This window comes from Haliotis rufescens, unplaced genomic scaffold (assembly GCF_023055435.1).
Source record: "Haliotis rufescens isolate VD_foot unplaced genomic scaffold, xgHalRufe1.0.p SCAF_46, whole genome shotgun sequence".
NCBI classification, from domain to species: domain Eukaryota; kingdom Metazoa; phylum Mollusca; class Gastropoda; order Lepetellida; family Haliotidae; genus Haliotis; species Haliotis rufescens.
In genome coordinates, this window is record NW_025964179.1 from 2,390,801 (window position 1) to 2,408,088 (window position 17,288).

Consider the following 17,288-nt stretch of genomic DNA (forward strand, 5'->3'; position numbering starts at 1 on the left):
TTAACTAGTCCATCATGTTTCCTAGCAAATATAATGCAGTACATATCCTAAATTGCTACCCCATCAATGCATGTCAATTAAGTACAGCAATATTTTGAGACCACCCCCAACTCGGTGACATTTGCACCTGGGAGAATGCAGGGACGGTGTGAGGTCATCACCTCGGGACAGCTGTTAGCTAGGTAATTACCACAGGTTATAGGCCACGTCATCCATGCACGACAACACAACAAGTTTATCATCATATAATCTGTAAACGCATATTTTAAGGGTAATCACAATGTCAGTTAGGACAGGCTAGATTAGGTCAATTCGCGTTATTTTGATCTTTGCTCTTATCATAGTCCTATAACTCGTATATATTAAATGAAGCCAGAAAAGCAGTTTTCTAGCATTTCCGACAGTATTTTAATAGTATTTTTCTCCAAATCATCTTTTTTACGCACACCACGAGTGGTGTTTGCTAATGATATGCATACCTATATATGCTTCAATGAACTAAGTGCAATAGTTTGTATAATTACGTATATAAATTCACCATCTGCTATCAACTCATATCACTGTGCGCATACCTTGACAGAGCACAGTTAATGAGCGTTTCTATCGTCATGCATGACAGACATTGAGACAGTTTGTTCAGTGAATCACAATTGCTATGTAGGTTGATGTTCGGGCTAATAAACATATCGACTTATCAGATACGACTTTTAAAAGATTTAGTAATGAAACATAGAAACATATTTATAGATATGTTTATAATAATAGTCTATTTATATTACGCATATTTCCACACTAAGGGGCATGCGCAAAGCGCTACTATTACCCTGGTCACTGGATGAATGCGCACTCAAGAATCATTCTCATCTCCCTGGGAAGTATTCAACCCAAACTGCCCTTTAGGCGCTGGAAGGTACATGTACGTACCATCTCATCCTACCAGGGACCCATTCACTGCTGGGCGAACAGAGGTCCATATTCGAACAAAGTCACCTGCCCAAGGAGAGGCCACATGTGGTACATGTGCTACAGTGTGGGGCGGGGCCGAAGCCCTAGAATCTCTCAGGAGCCAAATACAAAACCGATACCTGACTGGCGTGAAATGACACCTTTCGCCGGAAATATTCCGTCTACCACAATGACACACAGTAAGATCATGAAAAACGTTTAAAGAAACATAATAAATAAAGAGACTTTTGAAATAATATGTTTATGTTTATGTCACTCGTGGCACTCATTTTATTACCGTCTTCGTCATGCTTGTGGTTTTGACACAGAGGTCCATCCATGGTACGACCCGGAATATGTAGAGGGCGTCATGGAAAATGATAAATACAAAATCCTTTTGAATAGGCCCGTATATATCCTCAGACACATCCAGGCCAACAAACCTGATCTTGTCTTTTTTGATAAATCCAATGAGATCATTTATATAATTGAATTTTTTGTCCCTTTTGACAGTAATGTGATTGACAAGATTGAGGAAAAACATGGCAAATATGGGGACCTCGCTTTCGAAATGTCACGCTTGCATCCCAATTGCAAGTACCAAGTTGTCCGACTCCCCATAGTTCTCGTTGCCTTAGGTTTGGTACCTCCCAATCTGTTGACTGACATTGGGAGAGTACTCGGGTTTTCAACCAGGAATAAAGTCCTTCTGACAATCTGGGTAATGCAGAAGGCTGCAGTGTTGGGAGTCTTCACATCCTTCGAAAAGCTATGGGTGGGTTTGACTGGGCTGGGTGGGACTGGGAGAAGTCCCATTTGCTGTCTGAACTGCGTGTAGAGGGGGCAAGGGCCCTGAGCTGATGATGAGCCTAACCAGCCTGACTGTGCCAGGATCACCCAAACCTTCTTTACTGCATTTTTTATTTTAATCTGTAAATAATAATTGCGCCAAACTCCATACCAGCTCGTGTGCTCATGGCGCTTACATTATTAACCCAGTCAATGGATCAGGTGACGTGCAATATGATACCCCTGGTAATAGTAATAGTAAACATTTGATTTAAACAAAACTCTCTAGCACGTCACATATATTTACGACTAGTCATATATGTATGTAAAAAAACAAACATTAAACCGGACATATTTATTACTCACCCGTGAAGAAGTCACCCGTTTAATACACACGGTTGTATACACACACAGTAAAAGCGCGTGCTTATGTACTGCGGGAACTAGTTCACTACTAAAAACTCCCAATATCCCTGGGTCTTGCGACCGCGATGACCCCAGTAACCCTGTTGCTAGGCTGACGTCACATGGTGGATCGTGCAACAAAATCCACAAATTACGTCATAGGGCATTGTGACCTGATTGTAAACTTTGGTGCAGGACGCGTTCCAAAAAGGCAATCTTAGCGCAACGACAGTCGTAGGTCTAAGTATATGGGAGTTATGGATAACCTTAGCGCTACGATAGCTTTGTGCAACGGACCCCTGAATTCTAAAGATGGGCCGTTGTACTGCATTACATGAATAAGTATCGACAATGACCCGTTGGAAGTATTGTTTTCTTAAACTCAACTGGAGTAAGCTTTGGATCGCGTTGATGGCTGCCTATTCACACACGACAGTGTATTCAAAACATATATTATTATCGGCAAGTAATAAATAGAATCCTAAACTCGTTAATAATGGTATATACATTCTTATACAGTAAACTACGTTTATAACGAACACGCTTATAACGAACTGTTTTTTGGCCCCGTCCATTTGATGTATATATGCTGTGTATGTGCTTATAACGAACTACGGGTATTACGAAATATATTTAGTGGTCCCTTTAAGGTCGTTGTTACCTTAAACACAAGGTTTAAGGCCACCGTTCCATACCAATCCATGTCACGTCATTGACAGTCAGTGTGTTTGATTAACATTCTCTGACGTGTGCAGGAAAAACCAACATAGCTAATACTGACAATACTTACTGAGACCCAGACTTTTAGTTATAGTAATGTCCTTGTGCTGGTCTGGAGCTTACACTTTAATTCAGAGTGAGTGAGTTTAGTTTTACGCCGCTTTTAGCAATATTCCAGCAGTATCACAGCGGGGGACACCAGAAATGGGCTTCACACATTGTACCCACGTTAATTCAGAACTGCAGGTGCATAAACATAGCTTACTTCCAAATATAAGTGTGCATACGGGTTGCATACTTTCTTATGATTTTCATCACTATTAAGAAAGACGAAGATGCTTCAGACAGAGATAATTTATGGTTCCGTTATAGTTCACACGGGGGCACGGTTGGCCCAGTCGTTTTAGGCGCCGCTATTCGCTGTTCAGAGTTGCGTCCATTGGTCACGCCAGAAACCTAAGATTGAGAGTTCGAATCTTGGTTTGCCCCGATTATGTTTCTAGGTTTGTCAGCACCGTACCCGTGCTCGTGGGTTTCACCGCAGTTGTAAACGTCTGAGACCTGCATCACTTCGGGCTGTCCTTACACAGTATGCTTACACCCCGTGATATAACTGTAATACTGTTAAAAGCGGCGTTAAACCCAACTCACTCACTCACTATTCTTCACACACACCCTGTTGGCTGGTCTGGTGCTAATCATGTCATGGACGACTTCACATCAAATACGCGGACATTGAGACAAGCTTTTCTAAGGATATCAGTATCACGTATGGGAATGCGGGATGTATAGCCCACTGACGTAATTGAATATCACAAGCAAGCATCGTTTTATCTCTATAATGGTTCAAGTGAAAACTATTTGATACTTGTGACAGAAGTATTAGGGCGATCAAAGAATACGTGTTATACCAACGTATTCAATGGGCCAATTTGACTACAAGTAATAATATGGCGTCCTTTATTACAGGTGGTCAACCAAGCGTACATTGACCTTTCATACGCCATTGCCTCAGGGTGCAGATGTGTATCTATTCACCGTGTGTATTGTCAGGCATTATGGGGTTAAAGCTGTATTGACTGAGGTATTCAAACGCCGAGCTTGTTGCCATTCGGGTGTCCTTGGGCTATGTGATGATTAAATGTAGGTCAAATGGTGGCGCAGAATATGATGTGTCATCTCCTTATACCTATAACCCCCCCCCCCCCCCCCCCCCCCCCCCACACACACACACACACACACTCATCCCTCATCACTACACCCGGACTGCATTGAATTCATATTATGAGGCAGTGAGAGGGATAGTTTCTAGAATTACATGCATGATTTACTCAAATATACTTAAAATCAACTTTACAATTTATTTTTATCATGTTGAATAATTATAATTTACATCGGTTTATATTGCGTAGATCGATGCTCATGATGTCAATCACTGGGTTGTCTGGTCGATTATTTACAGACCGCGATTTACAGATTTACAGACCGCCGTTATATAGCTGGAACATTGCTTAATGCGACGTTAAACAACAAACAAACAAACATTTGTTTATGGTTGGATTGTGTAGGTACCAAATACATGTAGTAGGATACTAATTAAAAAAAATAACATGAATAATTAATAAGACTTCGATAATGTAATTGTTAGGTGTGTTATTAAGTAAATATAAGTACACACATCTTAAATGTACACACGTTATTACAATCCACTCTACGACAGTTCGGCTTTCATGTGATAACTCCAATATAGATATAACGTGCACCCCTTGATTAACATCTAATGTTGGTTGGAAAATAAATATAAGCATACTCACAGTGTGCCAACTGAAAATAAAATACCACAGCCTCCGTGTAATCAACACATGAAGGTAGTCGCTGTGTGTCTCCCAGGGGTTGCACATGGTATTAATCTGTCTGAGCCAGGATACCACCTTGTCAATGTAACATTGCGCATGAGCAAACGTTTAGTGAAAATGAAGCAGCCCGAAAAGCTGGTGAACCCTGCCATGATTGTCTGCAGGTTTGGGGTGACCGTCCTATATTTTAACCCGTCCAGCAGGTATGCAAGGCTGTATTGACTTAGCGTCAATCCCACATCGAGTTGGATATCTGTACTTAGTTTAAGCAGGACCTGTTACAAAGATTGAAAGATCATAAAGATGATGTAACATATGTCTGTGTGGCAGTGTTATATATATATATATATATATTTATATATATATATGTGTGTGTGTGTGTGTGTGTGTGTGTGTGTGTGTGTGTGTGTGTGTGTGTGTGTGTGTGTCTTCTTTATTTTGTATACAGTAAACTCAAAGGTGAAACTAATTTAGTTCGTTATGACCATAGTTCATTATAAGCATATACCTATACAGCAAAAGGACGGGATCAAAAACAGTTCGTTATAAATGTGGTTTACTGTACATATACTGTTTTGCAATGAAATGATGTTTTGACCTTCTACTATGTTACATTAAATTAAATAAACCCGTATAGCCGCCTTATTCTACAGCGCTGCTTTCAGCGGAATATTTTTGTAAGTATATGTTTCCGGGCGTTTGTTCTGACCGTCTTCAATAAATCCTCCTTACATACAACGACCTGTGTTATCTATGAACATCCCCGGTTACATCTGTTTCATCAGCTCCGACTCTGCATCATCATCGATATATTAACATACTGCTCCGGATAATTAACAAATAAAATGATGGAACAAAAATACTTCATTCTGCAGAATTCCTTCACAGTGGGAACTACACACTAGTATTTCAGTGAGTGAGTGAGTGGACACCAGAAATGGGCTTCACACATTGTATCAATGTCAGGAATCGAACCCGGGTCTTAGGCGTGACGAGCGAACGCTTTAACCACTGGGCTACCCGACTGCCCCAAGTATTTCAGTATTTGCATATAAATAACAGTAGTATAGCATGGATTCGAAGATAACATGAAACATCATCAAATATCACAGATAAAACAAATGGAAACTGCAAAATCTTATGGCTATGAATTTGAGTAAACATATCATATCGGAAATGTTTTGATAAATATGGCGATAATTTTCGAGGAATAATGGATACATGCCGATTAATATATAGATATAAGTATTACTACTACTTCTACTTCTACTGCTGTTGCTACTACTACTACTAATGTTACTACTACTGCTGCTACTACTACTACAATTTCATCTTCAACTACTACTACTACTACTGCTGCTGTTGCTGCTGCTACTACTACCACTGTTACCACCACTACTACTACTACTGCTGGTGCTACTACTACTACTACTACTACAACTGTTGCTGCCACTTCTACTACGGCCACTGCTACGACTGCTGTTGCTGCTACCACTACTAATGTTACTACTACTACTACGACTACTAATGTTACTACTACTGCTGCTACTACGACTACAATTTCATCTACTATTTCAACTACTACTATCAGTACTACTACCACTACTACTACTGTTCAGGGTACAGTGCTATTCCGTATGGCTATGTACAGGGTGTTGTCACGATATTTACTATACGCATTCGCAATAGAGATAAATTGTTTATATTGAGTTTTGAACATATGAAACTGTAAGGGATTTTGAATGAAAAATAAAAACGTCTATCCCTGATAAATTCTCATTTGAAATATCGTTTCGGGACCATCGCTCGCTGTATCCTGGACATTGTACCCCATGCTTGAAACAACAGTGACATGGCTCAGCTACCGTTAAGTGACGGCATAGAGAGTGTAAGCAAGGCCATATACATCTGGGTTGTTATTACAAGGGGCGGTGGGAAGGGTAAGCCTGCCGTTAACACATGTGTCCTGTGTGTGTGAAGGCTATTGCAGGTGCCCCCGCTGTGATATGGTCTGGGCTATTGTAAAAAGCGGCGTCAAGCTCAACTCCCTCAAACACTATCATTATATGGCTACTTCAGTGTAGAGTGAGTGGATTTTTTAATAAAAGATTCTAAACGTACTAAATGATCGATGGTACTACGAATTTTGCGGAAACCACATTAAATGTTAGCAATGAGATTGTTGGTTTCCAAGAACCAAACTAAACGATTTATAATCATAAGGTTCCATAGTCATATGGGTCCACACGGGGGAAGAGCTATTAGCGTTCCCCAGCACTCACTACTTGGAGGTTCTTCACGAGTGCCCCGATCATAAATAACGTGGACGAGTCAGAGTGAGTGAGTCTGTCAACAGTTGAACGCCACAGCGGCAAGATTGGTTTTATATTTGGATCCATAATCACAGTTATTCATCCTCTGCTTTAACGGGTCAGAATGTGGGACGAAAATCATTCACATACCCGGAAAATGTCGGGTTCAAAAGCTAGGACACGGTCTCATTTCAGGGTTTTGTCGGTGTTATTCAACCCCAGTTGGTGCCCTTTTGTCCTTTGTTGTTTAACATAGAGTTTAAGATACTTTTTGTCATTAAACAATATATCACGCAACTAACCACGGGTCTGGGGAGTCCTGTGGGTACCCGGGTCCTACTCAGTACCCACCCGACCCGCGTACCCGAGTTACATGTCCCAGCCCTAATAGAGATTATTATACGATCATGTGTGACATACTGATTATACAAAAAGATATTCTTGTATTTCCCGAGCGAGTGCGAATGTAATACATGCATTCTTACACGAGTTTCGTAAAATCAGTGACACACATGCGAGTGTAATAATTTCTTTATTACCATTATGTATTAAGATAATTACTGCTTTATGCTTCTTCTATTGTATGATAAACCATTTATGAGAAAAGAGTATTGCCATTCATATGGCACAAGTGGGTATTTTCAAACTTTAGGTCACAGCAGGACAGCAGGCACTTCTCTGGATAAGTCAATACTTTTCGACCCACATTCTGACCCGTGAGTTTCAACACAGCACCCGACAACGAAAATACCCGGCGTATCTATTTTCGGTGTTTGTGAGTTGACAAGGTGTGAGTGTGCGTGCGTGCGTGTTGTGGGGGAGGGATGTGGGATGTGGGATGTGGAGGTTCAGTTTATAATGGAGACAAGAAGGTCGTGATTGGCGCCGCAATTCGTTGTACAGCGTTGCGGCCATTGTGTGGTGTAGAAATTCAGGATTAACCGTGGTCATGGCCCTTGTCTGTCGCCGCTTTAACTTCTACCGCTTACGCTTTTTGGGACGCTCCCCACATATAAACGAGTGAATGACTGGATTGGGGTTTAAAGGGGCATTTGCGGTAGTGACTACCCCACTCTCGTGGGCGAAACTTATACGAGTGATCTGACAGGTCGATATGACGTCATGATAACACACTAATTTAATTGGTTAATGTGTAAACAACCACCCACGTGGACCGTTTTTAAAGGACGTAAGTTTTAATGGTTTCAAACGATTCCAAGACTTTTCAAGAAACACGTAAGTTATTGGTTTCAAAATCACATCTTCATGAAATGATGCCGTGGAATGTCCACGATTTATCCAACACAGTCCAACACACAAACTATAGTTCTGAGCTATTCTCTGGACGAGAACGAAATACGATTGTCGTGATGAATAAGGGCAGTGTAATTGAACAGAAAAACATAATATGTGTTACGACACCAATCGTTATCCTGTGGTGTACGGTATGTCTGCAGTTTATGAATAGCATTTCTCACAATATATACGGCAATCGGTGATTTCAACAGTGTTTTTGTTCGTTGTGTTCGTCTTGCCTTCAATTGGAATCTGGATGACAACGATCGGTTAAAAAGCCCTCGTAATGGTCAAATCTATTTTCAAGTGATGAATGTAGGTTTTTGTCTTTTCCATGACATGATTTCATTGCCAAGTATCAATGTGTTTTGGCAAAGTCACACTTGTCCGAAAGCACCTCATGCCGAAGTAACTCGATCCGTGAAACTTGGCGGGTCCCAGTGACCCAGATTCGCTTTTGATTGGCATGCCAAATGTCATTTGCATGAGGCCATCCATGTATTTTGTGTGTTTCACCCCTCAAGCCTCAACTGACCAGAGAGCGGGCGGGTGAAATAAAATGTATTACTTATAAAAAAAATTCTTTCAATAATTGTGTAAGTTATTTTATGCCATTAAAAAAAAAATTAAACACTTGGTACTAGAATCTAGTCTATGAATTAATTTATGATGTAGATCGATTCGCTTTAATTTGCTTCGGAAACGAATTTTTAATAAAAAACTGAAAAAGATAAAGTTGACCTGGTGGATCTAGTAGTAATACTTTTATTAGTTCAGTGCGCAATTTTCCATAGTGCCAGCAACATTGAGACACGGAAACTTTATATTATTTCACATTTGAATGGAGATAGAAAATTTAAAATACGGACAGCCTCACATACTTCGAAACGATATTCAGATAAATATTTGTTCACATTAATTCTGCCATGTGCGTGAAAATGGATTGTAACATTATTTTCATCAAGTTTATTCAGGTCACTGGCTCCTACTACTTCGGCATGAAGACATGTTTGGTCTGGAAGCTCAAAGCAACAAAGTTTCTCTTAGATGCATTTTTTCCCTGTCCATGACGAGCATGTCATAATGTCAATGCCTCGACAATCTTCCTGGTCACTTGCATTCAACAATGTCATTCGAGGTGTCATCACAAGATTCCTTCCAAATACCCACCACGTGATCAGGGTTACGACATTGGGATGGATTAATAAATTAATTTGCATTTTTAGAAAAGAAATGTTATCGTTAAAAAACACCCTGTACATGGTACTGTTTGACTGCACTGCTGATTTCTTTTATTACTTTCTAAAACGTTTTGTTTTCCCCCTTTCTGACCACGCGATCTCCTTGCAACCACGCCCCATGAGCGCATCCGCTTACAACTGTGCAAGTTCGCTTATCTTCAATATGAGCAACAAAACATCTTCATATGACGCTTAATTTGAAGGAGAGTTTTCGAGATGGTCAGGGAGCCTTTGGTCGTTTAGATTATGATAATGGTGACTTTATCGTGGAGAAAGTTCCAATTCAAGATGAGGACATTCCCACCGTCAACTGGAATCAACAAGATGGCGCCTCTCTTCCCGCCCTTGCAAGTGTTCAAACTTCTATTGTCAACCATGTGTGACACACACAGGACAGGCAATCGCAGTTCGGGAATTGTGCGGCCTCCATGTTACAGATACTCCTAAACTCGAAAACGGTGCTTCACACTCTTCTGGACTGAGCTAAAGAGGCGATGTTTTGGGAGAGATCGTAGATACTCGGACTTGAGTGAGTGAGTGAGTGAGTGAGTGAGTTAATATTTAACGTCACATCGGCAGTATTCAGCCATATCGTGACGAGAAGTTATATATTAATGATACATATATTTAGACTAAATAGCTGTCAACGAGGAACAGGATAATAACTAGAATATCACAGATTCGATTTAAAACTAGTTGAGAATATTAAAAAGCAGTAAGTATTAGTGAACAACACAATATAAAAATGGGCTAGATATCGTCAGTCACTGAAGGGTGATTACCATATCAGGGACCATGGGGACTACTCGGACTTGAAGAAACGGATATTAAACGTTGCAGCAGATGAAGGATTGGTATGGACAAAACGGAAGAGGATCCAAGATTGTATTTTAAAACTTGTGCGCGAAGTGTATCCAAATCCCCCTTACAAAAAATACATGGCACAAGTGAGGATCTAATGATCAACCTCAGTTTTGTGTGTGAAAATCACGTGAAAGGAAAGAAAAACCATAATTAAAGTTGTCTTGAAATATGTATAGTTTTCGTTTATCGTGGGTACACTGATGAAGGCATTGAACTACGAACTGTTGGTTGCAAGGGACGTTCGTTAAGGAGAGGCGTGTCTATGTGTGTGTTACCATTACAAATCAAACTGCATGGCGATTGGAAGTCCGGTGCGTTTCAACGCTATGTTGTGAGCAGAGGTGAGCAGCATCAGCGCTTCGCCAAGGCAATGGTAACCGCAGCAACAAATGGTGTACAGTAACCAGTGTTGGGGATTTGGAGGAAATCTAAAGTCATATATTTATTATGTTTTACGTCAAAAATAAACCTGACCTTTTCCCCCAACACCGTGTGTTTTCATTATTTAGGATAATGCTTCAGCAGAGGTAGATGCTCCACCATTGCAAGAAAAAGGCACATAATCTTGAGTTGGATGTAAGGCCAAGGGTTTATATACAGAAAAGCACAAGGACTGGAGAAGACGAAGGACACGGATAATGGAGAACACTCCTGGGCTGGGAAACTCTAAACACGACTGACTGTCAACCCGAAGGTGCCCGGACAGAACAGCAAACCCAGCTCCGAGGGTACAATCCATATGGAGCCAAATGACCCCTCAGGGAAAAGCACACAGGGAGTCACAGGGAGTACATTTACGTCATCAGTGTAAGGAAGACACATAGGGTTAAAATGAAAAGTCAATATCCTGTATGTCCGCCATTGGCAGCAACACAGGCCATGCAACGTCTTTTCATTGATCGAATAAGTCTGCAAATAGTGTTCTGGGGCATTCCACTCTTGACGTAGTGTATCTTCAAGTTCTCTCAGGTTCTGTACTTGCGGACGACGTGAGAGGCGTTGACCCAGGTACTCCCATAGATGTTCAATTGGCGATAGATCGAGTGACAGGGCTGGCCATGGAAGCAGAGGCACAGTATTGTTCGCTAGGTACTGCGTTAAAACACGTGCTGTGTGCACTCTCGCATTATCTTGCTGGAAGGTGTGCATATCCTGGTGCTGATGAAAGAATGGGATGACGTGATTTGCCAATATGTTATTCCTGTAGTAAAGGGCATTAACTCTTCCACGACAAACATGGAGCTCTGTTCGATGGTTATGACTGATGCCGCCCCACACCATGATACTCCCCCCCCCCACCCCCACATCGATCTGTCTGTACAACGCAGTCATTGTGGTAACGTTCTCCACGTCGACGCAACACTCGCAGTCGACCGTCAGCATTCCGTAAATGAAAACGGGACTCATCAGAGAACAGCACACCATGCCACTGCCGCAATCTCCTATGACGATGCCTTTTGGCCCAACGCAGACGTTCATTTCGATGTCGATCAGTGAGTATGTGTCCAACCTATGGACGTCGAGCACGTAGCCCTGCTGAGCGGAGACGTCGACGTACGGTGTCAGCGCTGATCAAACCCCGTCTGCCTTGTAGGGTTGCTGCAGTCCTGGTAGCCCGAAGTGTACGATAATGAAGATGCCGAAGAACACTATGGCGATCCTGACGTGGTGTAGTTACACAACGTTGACCCGGACGTGGTCGTTCTCTGATGGTTCTTGTCTGCTGGTATCTGCTCAGTAGCCTGAGGACTGTTGAATGATGACATTGAAACCGTTGTGCAACGACTCTACTTGACGTACCAACTTGAAGCATGCCCAAGGCACGTTCACGTTCCTCTGCGGTTAATCTTGGCATTTCTTGTGTCAGTACCCTTTACGTCTGCAGCAACAAGTGATGTGGCTTTTAAAAGTCTGTCTTTTATAGCCCTATTCTGCATGCTTCCAGTGAAACCAAACACGTTTTCCATGATGTGCACGCAATTTGTTGCGTTTTGGCGATGTCGCTCACAAAAAAATTAGGAATGTATTTTGACGAGCTGTTCTTCTTTATGCTTCGTCCAGAACGTCGTATATTACTCATTCACTTATATATTTTCATATGACTTAAGCCCGGATTAATATACATCCATTTTCATGGTGGTGCGTTTTCAATGCTGTTCAGTATATATTCCACTTTAAAAACAGATTCTCCACAGCCTAAGTAGTTTATAAACATACAGTTTTCCCACTTCAGATGAATTCTCTTGAAGTAATGATTACATATCTTTCACATGTACAGTGCTACGCCACCAGAAAATCAACCAAATTTACTGATACTGTTTGCTGGAACACAGAAACAGATATAATAATTAAATAGACAACGGATGTTATCGACGGCAAATAATGTCGACACCTTCAGTGAATTCAGTCCAATATGGTTTTATGATCCATACCACTGCCGAGTCCCTAGGTCTCCTGTGGGTTGGTTTGCAAACACCTAATGAAGATCTTGGATTCCTGTCCAGATCTTCTATCCGAGCCAACACTACGGAAAGGGTGGGGGACTCGATTGGTACCCATTGGTTTGAGTGAACTGCCATCATCTGACAAAACAATTTTTTGTTCAGATATAACCAATTTGTAATATGTTAAGTAAGCAATTTAACAATCATTTCGAGCTTGAACCAGTCTAAACGATTTATCTTCTCAGATAAATCTTATTTGATTTTGGCAGCATCCAAAATAAAACTTTTATATTTTTAAACTTATCCTATCTCACACTATGCATTTCTCTTTCTTCTTTCGATTCTGAGTGGAAACGTATCTGAAATAAAAGTTTCCAGCTTCTAAAGTTAATTCCCTGTCATACCTCACATCGCCACGGTCACCTCCCAGATCTTGGTCATGCCCGCTATGCATGCTGGTTGACCTTCTTGCACTGATCACGTGTCTATCCCAGTCAACTCATTCTCTTTCAAATCGCCACGCAGTGCTGACGTGTTGTTATTACAGGAATCCATTTTGGGTTTTTCTTTTTCGCTTGCAAGCGATCTTCATATTTTTGTCGTCTAATTGCCTGCAAATTTACTTATATCCCTGTTTGGGATAGTTATTCATCATAATGGACGAGCAGTCCACACGGAGACCCGTCTGCACTTTGTGCCAACATGTTTTCTCTCCGTCTGACCCTCATGCCCAATGTTCGGATTGTCGTGGATTATGCAGTTTTTTAGAGCGTTGCGAGCTCTGCTCCGATCTACCAGATGAATCCTTCAAACTGTGCCTGGATAAATGTCGGCGTCGGGTGTCAGATCGTCTCACTTAGACTGCAGAAAAATCCACGAAAGCCAAGAAAACACCGGTCAAGAAAGCGACATCGGCCGAGTCACCCTCACAGGCGGGCCAGAATACTAGGGATCAAACTGGTCCCATGATCTCGTTAGAAGATGAGGGGGTCTCTGACTCTTTTCTCACAGACGACATGTCTAAGGTATCCACGAATCCACCTTCAAAGCCGAACCTACCCTCCACATCCCGAGACTCGGACATTCGACGAGTCCTCTCGTTAGACACGAGTGTGGATGACCGGCTTACGTCAGCCAACGTATCGAACCAGACTGAGGTTCGTACTTTCGACTCGTCATGTTCTATGACTCACATGGAGCTTGCTCCTGTTTTACCTTCGGAGGGTACACATGGTACTGGTACCTCGGTCGACCCTTTAAGTTCCGTCCGTCGTTCGAAATCTCCCATACGACGATCTTCGCAGGATCGATCCTCTCAAGACCAGGAGTCATATGACGACTCATCAGATCAAGGTTCACGAACCTCCCATTCCCGAGAGGATTCACAAGACGATAGACATTCGTCCCGGGATCAACTAGCATCGACAGTCAGTGCACTTTATTCAGTGCAATCATCGGGGGATCGGCATTCAGACTGGGACCAACGGACTTCTCACTCTCGACACCGAGATGATTCACCAAACATCCCACCATCGAAGGTTCCTCGTACTTCCGAACCTCAAATCCGAACACCGAACCTCCGAACTTGGACCCCCGAACCTCCGAACCTCGAACCTACGAACCTCGATCCTCCGAACCTCGAACCTCGAACCTCATCGAACCTCATCGAACATCGCTGTACTCCCGAGGTGCGACAGTCACATTCGAATCGTACATCTTCGGACAAACAAAAGAGATTCGAGACTCGTCGAACCTCTGAGGTTCAACGAACATCATCAAACCGAACTTCGAAGGACATGCGGACTCCTAAGTATCGACACACTTCAAAGGAGGTTCAACGAGACACGAGAGTTCATAAAACCTCCAAGGAACGGAGACATTCGAGAGACTCCCCTAATATGCGACGTTCACCTACAGATCGTTACTCGTCTTATGACAGGCAACCGGATTATCGCTCATCCCCTTATCATGTCTCACGAAGAGACTTTTCAGACCCATCACATCTAGGCTCGGAGGATGAACGCTACAACGAGTCTATTAGCCATTCATCCTACATGTCTCGATCTACTCTTTCACTCACCCATCCGGAGTTTCGACCAAGAGATTACCCTCACACTTTTGATTTTCATCAACGTGGTGATTACCCATGGAACACTACTTCATATAGTGCCTACGCACATGAGTTGGAACGATACCCACACTACAGGGATCCCCACCCTCCATGGCATGGGTAACCTCATGATCCAGATTACAGACCTTATCGGTCAAGCCACATTTCCTCTTCTCGTCATGAGGATTCTCCTCGGCGACATAGAGATAGACCACTCAGATCAGCTACCGTTTGTAGATGTCCTTTACCTAAAGATAGGCAGAGTTCTACTTCACCTACTCGTCGTACCGTCTCCCCATCGCCACCTCCGGTTCGACACCCTCCTGTTTCCTCTGAATCACAGACTCCTGCAAGATCACAAGCTCCATCTCAAGCTATCCCTACATCATGGATCCCTAGCGAACTTTCTGCTATTCCAGCAGAACAGATTCGTTCTCTGTTACAGGCTGTAACAGCAGCATGTCTTCCCCAACCGGCACCTGCTGTACCAACTACGGTACCTCTATCTGCATCACAGCAAAAAAAATGCAGTTTCCGGTATCCGGATACCTGCCGGATACCACCGGACACTTACCCAAAACGCGTCCGGGTATCCGGTGGCAGATACCTTGCCGGATACCAGATCCGTGGTATCCGGCATGGACACCTCACCTGAAAGTATGCCACCTGGAATCCGGGTATCCGGCACCGGATACCTCACCGGATACCTCCATCTGTGTGTCCAAGGATCCGCACCGGATACCAAGAATCCGGCACCGGATACCTCATTCTGAGTTTCCAAAAACATGTCACAATTTGGGGGTGCATTTTGTTCAATTAAGTGTGAAACACCTAAATATATATTGGAAACTAACCATGAAAATTGAACATTGCTGAAGGTATCCGGCAGGTATCCGGATGCAATTTTTCGAGATGTCTTATTTCTGGTAAATAATGTTAGCCTGGGCATATCAGATAGCTGTAGTAATATTCTGTGTCATTTTAGTTGTAAATATCCCCTTAAAGTTGAGATCTATGGGCATGTACTTTTGGAGAAGACAATTTTTTTCAATTTCATCTATAATTCTTTTTAGATGTTAAGCTGTTTCATGAACAAACATCAGTTCTAATACATGTATGATGATATCCTTAAATTTCATGTTCAGACTTCCAGATTATTCTGAGTGAAAGTATAAACTCATCGACTGTGTGCTCACTTGGGCCTTTGGTCCTAGTGAGATGATAATATGATTATTTGTAAAGGTACAAGTACTTGTTATGAGCATACCAGCTTCATTTAAGTTTGAAACACAATATGCCTCACTCTGAGGGTGACATGTACCAGATTTCATCACACTACAGAGAGCTGTTCCTCAGTTACTGTGAACATTTTTACTGAAAGACATTGAAAGCTAATTTGACCTTCAATATCAGTTGCGACTATTTCAAAAACAATTGTAAAGTGCTTCATTCAGTGTAATATTGACAAACATATGACAATGATATACAACTATGTGTATAAGAGTTATTTAGACTTCTGCGGGAAAAGGCACATTAGAGAACAAGAGTCATCAGAAAGATGACATATCCCCCCGGCAGCTGTCTGTAAAGTAACCACTAGTCCATTTCTGTATGTAATGAGTCAACAGTTGAATGTTCTTTAAGAAGCATACATTGTTTACCCACAAAAGATCCACCATGGTCGCATCCATATGAATGCCAAGTTTCGATCAAATACATTGAATGTTTTTCGAATTCTGCCCCAGAAATGAACCTCATCCCCAATTGAGTCTATGTCCAACTTGATTCCATTAAAAAAAAATAAAAAATAAAAATTAGAAAAATCCCAAAAATTTGAAAGGCACCACTTCAGTATGTGCATGATAGCTTTGCCAAGTTTCGATCAAATACACTGAATGGTTTTCGAATTCTGCCCCGGAAACGAACCCCATCCCCAATTGAGTCTATGTCCAACTTCATTCCATAAAAATTTTAAAAAATAAAAATTAGAAAAATCCCAAAATATCAAAAGGCACCACTTCAGTATGTGCATGATAAGAGTTGCCAAGTTTCGATCAAATACACTGAATGGTTTTCGAATTCTGCCCCGGAAACGAACCCCATCCCCAATTGAGTCTATGTCCAACTTCATTCCATAAAAATTTTAAAAAATAAAAATTAGAAAAATCCCAAAATATCAAAAGGCACCACTTCAGTATGTGCCTGATAAGAGTTGCCAAGTTTCGATCAAATACACTGAATGGTTTGGGAATCCTGCCCCGGAAAAGGAAATGATTACGGACGGACAGACGGACAGACAGGCTGAT

General features: G+C 41.9%; 1 protein-coding gene across 1 annotated transcript in view; it reads right to left on the reverse strand.

Annotated features, from left to right (window-relative positions):
* The window catches only part of LOC124141603 (ATP-dependent translocase ABCB1-like), a 38,697-nt gene extending 33,836 nt beyond the window's left edge, over positions 1-4,861 (reverse strand). The window contains exon 1 of the mRNA XM_046509631.2: positions 4,674-4,861. The gene's annotated coding sequence lies outside the window, so the exon portion shown is untranslated. The remainder of the gene's footprint in view (positions 1-4,673) is intronic.
* Positions 4,862-17,288: the final 12,427 nt, after the last annotated feature.